Source organism: Schistocerca americana, chromosome X, assembly GCF_021461395.2.
Source record: "Schistocerca americana isolate TAMUIC-IGC-003095 chromosome X, iqSchAmer2.1, whole genome shotgun sequence".
Lineage (NCBI taxonomy): Eukaryota > Metazoa > Arthropoda > Insecta > Orthoptera > Acrididae > Schistocerca > Schistocerca americana.
In genome coordinates this window covers 590,859,993-590,870,347 of record NC_060130.1, presented here as the reverse complement: position 1 = coordinate 590,870,347, position 10,355 = coordinate 590,859,993, and the positions used below count along the sequence as shown (strand labels likewise).

General features: G+C 43.5%; 1 protein-coding gene across 1 annotated transcript in view; it reads left to right on the top strand.

Moving 5' to 3' along the window:
• Nucleotides 1-1,879: 1,879 nt before the first annotated feature.
• The window catches only part of LOC124555167 (elongation of very long chain fatty acids protein AAEL008004-like), a 141,848-nt gene continuing 133,372 nt past the window's right edge, over nt 1,880-10,355 (top strand). Inside the window, exon 1 of the mRNA XM_047128990.1 lies at nt 1,880-1,963. The gene's annotated coding sequence lies outside the window, so the exon portion shown is untranslated. The remainder of the gene's footprint in view (nt 1,964-10,355) is intronic.

Genomic DNA, 10,355 nt, shown 5'->3' with positions numbered 1-10,355 from the left:
AGTTATTTTAGTAAGCTTGGAAGTGTCACGAAGATGCTCACCCAACTAGAGCTGCAGGCGCAATTAGAGACGTTTTGCATAATGGTGTAGTTTACTGTTGAAATTCTGACAGCGTACGTTCCTGGAAGAGTAAAATATGTACTATAAAATTCTATTTCTTTGACACTGTCACTTTTTATGACACAATCATAGCAGGTTCCGGCCCACAGTACCCATCGTCAGATGCAACAATAGGTAAAAATTAAGAGTTACAATGAAATGAATACCCCTAGCTGCATACAGGCGTTGATATAAGTCAACGGGGACACTTGAAAATGTGTGCCCCGACCGGGACTCGAACCCGGGATCTCTTCCTTACATGGCAGACGCTCTACGCATTTGTTTTTAGTTGTTGGTCGTTGTGTTTTTTTTCGTTGCGGACGTCACATGACATCCATTCAAGTTCGTTTGTTGATCCTTCTACTCAGTTGTTTTGTTACAGAGGCCAACCAGCTCTCTGAACGAACACGCAGAGCTACCGTGCCTGCTCCATCCGAGCTACCGAGGACACAGAGGATAGTGCGACTCCAGGGACGTATCTCTTCCACGTCTCCCGTGAACTTATTGTCCTGCACTATATTCATAGTGCCCCTGACCATTATACTCGTTACTCGCGGCTTTACCGGCGATTCCCGTAAGAGTTGGGGCACTGTTTGTGCATTCGCACAGAAGAAGATGGTCAAATGGCCGGTGAGCCTTAACTATATATATATATATGAAGATGGTATCTGTTCTTTCGGACGGGAGACGTGCCATAGGTTTATATTAAGATGGTAAATCAAGAAAAAATATTTTTACTGCCTCTACTTACGAGTTAAGTGATGTGCAATTAAAATACACGGGGAAAATACCTGTGAGTAGCACAGATACAACTAACTGCACATTTTATTTCCCCTTGCGCTAGATACGCACGTCCTCTCTAAGACCAATCTTCAACTGTAAAAACCGCATAATGTGTCAGTTTTACCATTAAGGTTGTGTAAGGTATTCGTAAAGTGTAATATAGAGTAAGGCCGTCTAAGAATGAAAACCGCATGAAAATTAGAGTAAGGTCTTTATAAAGGAAGAAACGATGGAGCAATCGTTTGGTACGTATTTCCGACGGCTGATGGCGCTGTACTTCGGGATGCTAGATGTTTTCGCCGCTGGCCATAACCTCAGATCAGATGACACGGGCCGGACGACAGCATGGCATTCTGCTGCAAAACCGCTTTCACTCCTCTTCTGGCTGTGAGGCAGGAGACTGCCCTCTGTCGTCTACTCTGAACTTGTGGCCACTGGCGTAAACAACCAGCAGCCCGAAGTACTGCTATAGCAGACGCAGGAAATGTATACCATAACGACTGGTCGTATGCTCCTTTCGTTTTACAGACCTCAAAAAGAACTTCATAATGAATCTGTCATCGATTTTCTTAATCGGAATCTTTTTCAAAAATATATTTCTTTTTCTCGAAAAGATCTCAAACGTAAAATGAAAGAGTGGAGTAGGCACAGAGGCTTACCAACAGTGGTCCTTCCCGCAGACCATTCACGACTAGAACAGAAAAGGTGGGAAGCGACAATGGTGCATGAAATACCTTCTGTCCACACACTTAAAACATAGATGTTGATGTAGTGAACGCATCGCTAAGCACCGAAGCTAACAGCCAGCCGGTCCCATTGCTGCCGAGGCGACACCGCTTTCTTTCGTGTGCGTGTAGGGGCGGAAGCTGCGGCCGCCCGTAAGGACGCGCGACAACCTTCCGGAGAGTCGACGGCAGCGGCAGCGGCAGCAGCGCTCTCTGGCGGAGGAAGGGGCAGGCGAAACAAGGACGCTCCCCCCGCCGCGTGCATTTTGTGAGCAGCGGTGCGCGTTGCGGGCCAGTGCGGCGTCGACCTCGCGGCTTGGCGGACGCAAGACTCGCCACTGGAGCACACCTCACAGGTGAGCGGCGTAAACATACGCGAGTCCCAGCGAAAGAGTGTGTCTCCATCTCTGGAAGACGGTGCCTCTGTCTGCGTAGGGTCGAAAACTGACGTCCGAAGCCAAATCTGAACCTACTTCTGCTTTTTGGATGCAGTGTATCATCATGCTATTCTGTTGGGAAACGTGTATTTTTCCAGGACTCTTCTGTAAGACCACTATTATTTGATCGCTCCCATTCCATTACCACCCCTCGGGGTGAAAAACACCTAGTCAAGCTATACAACAGAATTACGGTCCCAAGATTATTAGTCGCACACTTTGTGTATACATTCAGAAAGATGTTTCACCTACCCAAAGTAAAACTATGTTAATGGTATTTCGATCTCCGCAGCTGTGGTTTAAACTGCTTGATGAACTATTTTATTATTCCAACTTAAATATGAGCCCACTATAATATGTTTGTAAGTACCAACGTTGGATGTCGACACATGGCACTAAATTTTACTAAAATTGATTGCTTAAGTCGATTATTGATATACCGTTATAGAATTTTCTTGGAAAATTTTGTTTTATAAACATTTGCAATAGCTGGGTACTACTAAAACTGCGAGAAAACACTTCTAAATTAACTTTTCTCTCAATGAGCTACTGGAAATGATATATACTTTCAGAGAAATCCCAAACATTCCGGGAAACCTCAGTACGTTCGACATGACTTTACGGATTTTTTCTAGGAATTTTGTGACTAAGAGTTCTTTACATCTCATCTACATTTCACCGTTCTTGATGCGTACAATAGACACGTATGCGCCTCCCGTATCAGGCTCAAGTCCACTCGTCAGCAAAAAGGGAAATACACGATAACTTCAGGATACACTTCTGTAGATTCTGTGGGGGAGACTTAAGTGCCGAATTATTAGCAAAGTTACAGTATCTTGAAGTTGACGAAGAGAAGTGACAAGGTAATATCAAGTACGCCCTCTTTGTTGTCAAGTGTCATGTGAAAATTAAATGGTTCAAATGGCTCTGACCATTATGAGACTTAACTTCTGAGGTCATCAGTCCCCTAGAACGTAGAACCACTTAAACCTAACTAACCTAAGGACATCACACACATCCATGCCCGAGGCAGGATTCGAACCGACGACCGTAGTGTCGCGCGGTTCCAGACTGTAGCGCCGAGAACCGCTCGGCCACTCCGGCCGGCAGTGAAAATTACTTTACATCAATAACAGCGTTGGTTCATAGAGCGAAGTTCGCTTAAAGCCACTACTGAAATCGTACGTCCTCGTGATTATGGTTAGCGTACGTACTCTTCACACATATATTCTTAAAACCTGTCCAGTTTCATCTGCTACGGTCACCATAAGCGTGCGAATGCATGTATGAAAGGAGTAAAAAGGAAAACTGGCTGCGCAAGAGCTTGGGCTGTGGTGAACGCATTATTTACCACTTTATAGAAAGCTACTGTTTTTGGCTAGTTGGTGCCACGGGTTTAGAATTGAAGCCCCGTATACTATTGTTGGTGTTACGCATTGATAATAGATTCAAGATTTTACTTCATGCTCGGAATGTCTATTGCATTCTTCAGTTGATTACAGAACATGTATTTTTGACGAAAAGGTGTACTTTCATTATCCCTCATCTACGAAGAGCGGTAAAGACACCGTCAGAAAGCAGAGCTAGTTTTGCGTCCTCGTAACATTTAATGCTATTTTGGCTTCGACAGCGCTGCATGATGGCGTCTAACGTTAGTACGGCTTCTCCAACTTCCGCGATTTCACGCCAGGTTACTGTCGTCCGCGGTGCTCCTCTGGCTGGCGGATCTCGAGCGGCGAATACTGTGAGCAAAAGGGAGATGGCAGCACCACTGATGCACCCCGCGTCCTCCTTCATTAACCAACAGCCGATTAGCGGCTCCCCACGACCACCGAGCAGTTGTGTAACGAGACACCCAGACACTCTGCAAATGCGCCTCACTGATTCTGCGGCTTCCCAGCACAGTCGACTATCTTCTCCACAACTTTCCCCTTGTTTAAGCTTCTCATGTACAATTTAGCATCGTTGTCCTTTCTGAAAGACTTACGTTTTTACTTTTTTATATGGTCATTTGTTTCTGGTAGCTTATTCCCAGTACCTGATGGAGTTCGTATTATAAGCAGCGTTGCTGATTTGAAGATACAACCGAACTACTTTCACCCCAGAATCTTTGGAATGAACTCTGCCATTTTATCAAGCGAAATAAATGTCTGTCCACTGTCTCTGAATACATTTCAACTTCATCAACACTTTGAAATCTTGTTCACATACAACAGAGGGATAGAAATTTAGGGTAATTAGATATATGGATTTCACTGTCTCTGTCAGATGTTAAACCTTATGAAAAAGTAATAAATGTGTTAAGTAGGGAAGGCTTACAAAACGTGTGGCTGGCTGCTAAGTACATTTGTTGAAGTGCGCTAAGGGAATTTGAGCAAATTAGAAACTTCTTCCTTCGGTCGCGCCTCATGTGTTCCAGTGGCTTCAGGATCGTGTACAACTCGGCTTGGGCAGCCAAGACAGTAATACTGATGTTACCCATCCGTATAAACAATTTTATAATTATGGTGCTTGTCTAACACATTATAAAGCAAAGATCAAAAAGTTATATTTGAAATACATTATTTTTTTAAAATTAGTCACATCTAAAACAATTAAGAGCCTTCCAACAAGCCTGGTAGAGTTAAACGTTGACGTCAAATACACAATTTTGACCAACCCTTTTTCTAAAAGATCGTCTTGCAGAAATTCTATTAAGACTCGTTGTTAGCGGGAGAACGATGGAAATTCGTTCGATCTATGTGTTTCGGAACTGCTGAAACGAAAACTTTTCTGCGGAAAACTTAAATCATCTATTCCTTATCTTTCCTTTCAGCCTCCTAAAATTATCCACAGCGGATCCGTGCTTGCCGCATGGCTGGAATGTGAGCTACAAATTGAAAAAGCGTTCACAAATAAAAAACGCTATATGGGTCTTGGGGGACATGGTTTTATTATCAAAGCTATCAGACAGTACGTGACTTACTTCCTATTTCAAATAATATGCAGAGAGGAAAAACTGCAAAACATATGAAGACGTCCTCGGAAGCTCCGTGAATTGAGGTGTCGGATGATATTATACTCCCCAGAAACTTTCTCAGGATCGAAGATAATTACTATTAAGTGATGTTTCAGCAGGAAATATCCTCCAACGGAGAGGGTTGTCAACGGTAGAATTAAATCTCCTGAACCTACACTGAGAGCGACTAAAACATCTGTCTGGATTAGATGCAGACAGCCTGGCTGTTAATAAGGCACTCCAGTGGCGTTAACAAGTAGTTGGTGAGGCCAACACTACGACAGCTACTTAGCCACTATGGCATTTCCCATTGACAAATAGCTTAGTTTAGTTTGTGGAAATGAAGTGGAACGAGTCAGCTTCCTCAATGCATGGAGAAATTATCCTGTTGCCCATGCAGGTTAAAAATTGCGGTGAAAATTTCGTTAACTTTCCTGCTATGGCAATATGATGTGACTTTTTAACAGTCGGGTCACCTGCTAAGGACAAGGCTGCATCATCTCCCTCATTAAAAATGGTTGTATACTTGTTCATTGGTGGAACTGAGTACAAACCGCACTTCTGAACAAGTACACGGCAGTAGCTAAGGAGGTAACTAGAGCGAATTACTCCATGGTATAGCCGAGATGTCCTTGGTTGGTTAGGGGTCACAGTCTCCGTTCCAGTGCCTATTAAGTACTTGCCACTTTTCTCTTAAGTCCACACAATGATCTTATACATGTTGATATATTAGAATGGTTAAATCAGTTCAGTTGTTTCTTTTTTATTCTCCTTATTCTTGATATTTCTATCTCATTATACCAAAAGGTACTGTATTTCAAGACAGTCTGGGTTTCAACTTCTGCAGAGCCGCAAATCTGTCTCTGTTTGCAATGCGACACTCTAAACACCATGAAGGACCACGCTGTCTTCTTAGTAGCCACGAATACTTCTGTATAGGTACATCAGTAGAGATGTGAATCATTCTAATGATTTGACCTTCCAATTTCTGGATGCAGTCGTTAGGTTGAAATATAGTACGCTTCCCATTACTGGATGTATGTTTGGGCGGACTACTTTCGGGCAATGTTTGGTCAGCTGCGTGTGTCGAGACTAGGAAGAGGTTACTTGAATGAAGATTGCTGACCACTTCGGACAAAACAGCGTGTGCGAAGTTCGGAGAACTTATGCCCAGATGGTGATAAAGAAAGTCCCCTTTGCAGCACTGAAGTGTATGCTATGTCGCAAGTTCACAAGGATAGGTGGTGGAACCACCCTAAAATGTACACAGGGTGAGTCACCTAAAACGTGCACCGCAAATATTGCGAAATGGAAAATGCTATTGATGTGCGTTTTTTTTATAATGGACTGGTAGTTAGGGGCTCATATTGTTAGCCAATCAATACTAGTAATAATACTTAGAAAGTGTACTTTTTGTGCAAACATACACTTTTTAAATGGAACAGCGCCTATTGACATTAACAAACTAAAAGTAGGGTACATTAGAATGTCAGTAGTGTTTGTTGCAGGATTCTAGCGCGAGTCATTTACGAGATATAGTATTTTGAAAAGTTCCCACACTCACACTTGTACAATACTGGTGGCAGCACACACTAAAGTGCATACTCTAGTTATGTGTATTATGACCATTAAAGAGACAACTGCCGCGCGGGGTAGCCGAGCGGTCTTGGGCACCTTTCCACGGTTCGCGCGGCTGCCCCTGTCAGAGGTTCGAGTCCTCCCTCGGGCATGGATGTGTGCGTTGTCCTTAGCGTAAGTTAGTTTAGCATAGATTAAGTAGTGTGTAAGCGTATGAATCGATGACTTCGGTAGTTCGGTCCCATAGGACTGTACCACAAATTTCCAAAGAGACAACTGACCATCACAGGTTGTGTTCAAGATGACCAACGGCAGCGGTAATGTGCGCTTTCAGTCTGGTATGGAATCACCGCTGCATATCGGTTAGTATTTCAGCGGGGATGTCAGAGTAAGCTGCAGTCATACGTCTCTCATCGGGTGTAATTGGTATGTCCTCGTAGTCAGCGTCCTTCAGCTTGCTCTACAAAAAAATGTCTACAAGCGTCGAATCCGGGGGCCAGGCCGGCCAAAGCACAGGTCCTCTGCGTCCAATCTAACGATATGGAAAAAATTCGTGAAGACATGCTGTAGTACTTCGTGCACTATGGGTTGGACAGCTATCATGTTGGTACTACAGGTTCCTCCTAGTCTGCAGAGAAACGTCTTGTAGCACCCATGGAAGGTAGTCTGTTAGGAGGCTCCGATACTTGTTCACGTTCAGTATTCCGTCTATGAAAAACTGACCTACAAGCTGGTGGTTGACTATCCCACACCACATGTTTACACTCCATTAACGCTGACGTTCAGTCTGACGAAGCCAACGTTGATTGTCAACAGACCAATAGTGCATGTTTCGGCGTTTTATCTGGCCATGGTTGGCAAATGTGGCTTCATCACCAAACGAGATACATGATACATCTAGAGTATAGTGTCTTCATGGCCATGTACAGAACTTAACACGATTCTCATAATCGTTTCCATGCAGTTTTTGATAGAGAGAGATGTAACAGGGATGGAACCTATCTCGATGGAGAATGCGTAGGACTCTTGCCTGACTCATGCAACTTCCCTTTACCATTGCGCGGGAGCTAACGTGCTGATCATCTGCAACGACAGCAAGAACATTAATTTCCTCCTGTTCTGTCACCACTTGTTTCCTTCTGTTACGTTGCCTAAGTGTTACACTCCCACCTTCACGTAACTGGTTGAAGAGTTTGATAAATAATTGCCGAGATGGTTGACGACTATTGGGATATCTTGCCTCATACACCGTACAAGAACGAACTGCATTCTTCCTACACTCTCCATACACCATGAGCATGTCGGCTTTTCTTCATTGGTAAATCCCATCGTCCACTCACAGCTGCTTGGTCTGTCGCGCACTGACTGACCAGCAAGTCGCAATGAACTCAAGGAACACACAAGCGCACTGTAAGCAAACATAACAACATTGTATGTAGCAACTACGTAGCTTGAATGCCATAAACAATTGTCGCTGTGGAAACTTTTCATCATACGATATCTCGTAAACGCCTCACACTAGAATCCTGCAAACGTACACCAGTGACAGTCTAATTTACCATACTCTTAGTTTGCCGGCCGAAGTGGCCGAGCGGTTCTGGCGCTGCAGTCTGGACCCGCGAGACCGCTACGGTCGCAGGTTCGAATCCTGCCTCGGGCATGGATGTGTGTGATGTCCTTAGGTTAGTTAGGTTTAACTAGTTCTAAGTTCTAGGGGACTAATGACCTCAGCAGTTGAGTCCCATAGTGCTCAGAGCCAGAGCCATACTCTTAGTTTGTTACTATCAATAGTCATCGTTCAATTTAAAAAAAAAGTATATGTTTGTACAAAAATACACTTCCTAAGTGTCATTACATTCTACTGATTAGCTAACTATAAGAGCCCCGACTATCTACCCATTCTGCGAAAAGTGCACATCAGTAGCACTTTCCATTTCCGCAATATTTGCGGTGCTAGCTTTAGGTGATCCACACTGTATGTACAGGCTGGACACAAACAGTCTGAAAAGCTTGTAAGGGTGTTGCAGAGTATTTTGGGCTGAGAAATAATTGAGGAACAAATTCAATACGTTGCATCGTTTCCGAGTTAATTAGCATTGAAGTTAGCCAATCAGATCGTTCGGCCTACAAATTCAAGCGGTCGGCCAGAGACCAAAGACGGCTTCGCCAGACGTGTTCTTCGTTTCGTTTCCCAAAAACCCAACGGGAAAGCGATACAAAAATTGGACATGGGACGGTAGTAAAGATCGAAACCGACCTAAAGGCTGAGGAGTCTTGTGCGCAATCATTTGAGCTATGAGAAAGACTGACACTAATTTATCTGGCGGGCCGCTTGAATTTGTCGTTCAAAAGCCTGATTGGTTAACTACAATGCTAATTAACTCTGAAATGGCACAACGTATTGAACTTTTTTCTTAAAAATTATGTCTTATCACAACACCTCTGCATCACCCTTACAAGTTTTCCAGACTCTTTCTGATCACCCTGAATATTTATTCGTTTCAAACTATTGACGAATATGAAAAACTGAACTGTCTTTTCGTATAAGAGGAAGTAATATAAATGGTTCAAATGGCTCTGAGCACTATGGGACTCAACTGCTGTGGTCATCAGTCCCCTAGAACTTAGAACTACTTAAACCTGACTAACCTAAGGACATCACACACATCCATGCCCGAGGCAGGATTCGAACCTGCGACCGTAGCAGTCGCACGGTTCCGGACTGCGCGCCTAGAACCGAGAGACCACCGCGGCCGGCGAAGTAATATAATTTGATATCACATCTGCAATGGAAACTGGAAGAAATACTGGGCTGTACTACAGAAAAAATAGTTAGTAATACGACTAGGGCTGGTCCGAAGCTCAATGAGCAGTAAGTGCCTTCCATCGATTCCAGTGATTTTCCGTAGTTTCATCACAATCCCTACTATTGCGGTTGTTGGAGCGTACGTAATTCGAGGCCAGCGAGTTTCATCTGTCACTGAATCACGTGTGTCGAACACTGGTTTCAGTGCGATCTTAGCTTTATTTCTTCACATAGCCGTCATTTCGGTATGAGGCAGTACTTATGATAGCGTAGTTGGGAAAAACTTTAAGTATATAATAATTTTACAAGCCTTCCTCTTTGCATTTATTCACTACCGCGAAAAACACAGACAAATTCGAACAAATGAAAGCAAGGTTTTCTGTCGGTGATGGTCGTTACGTCACAGCTATTTGATTTCGGAACGGTAAGAGCTAATTTTATGTTGAGATCATTGCCATTTATCTCACTGCATCCGTCCAAATAAACTGTTAAGAGTTTTCAGATTTCTTTTCAAGTAACACACGATAGTAACATAATTAGCTGTCGCTCGTCGCGTAATTTTAATGTCGCATCTCACACTTTCATCTATTATAGTGTTCTGTAAAATGTAATTGAGAGTAACGTGGAAAGTTGTGACTTCACAGAGATTAGAAATACGAAAGTAAGTTTGCCTTACAACTGTGCATGGAAATGCACATGAATGGTTCGCAGTGAAGTTAAGTAAAATAAATCAGTAGTATTGAACCAGCTACACGCCGCAGCTTCGCAAGGGCAACCAGGACGACTTGTCTGTCGTAGTGCTGATGGATCATACAGGGTGTCCCAGGAGGAATGCTCAATATTCACAAATATGACAGGAACGATCATACAAAGAAAAAGAGAGGAGTAAACATGGGACGTAAAATGCATACCTCGAGAGCTATGAGGAC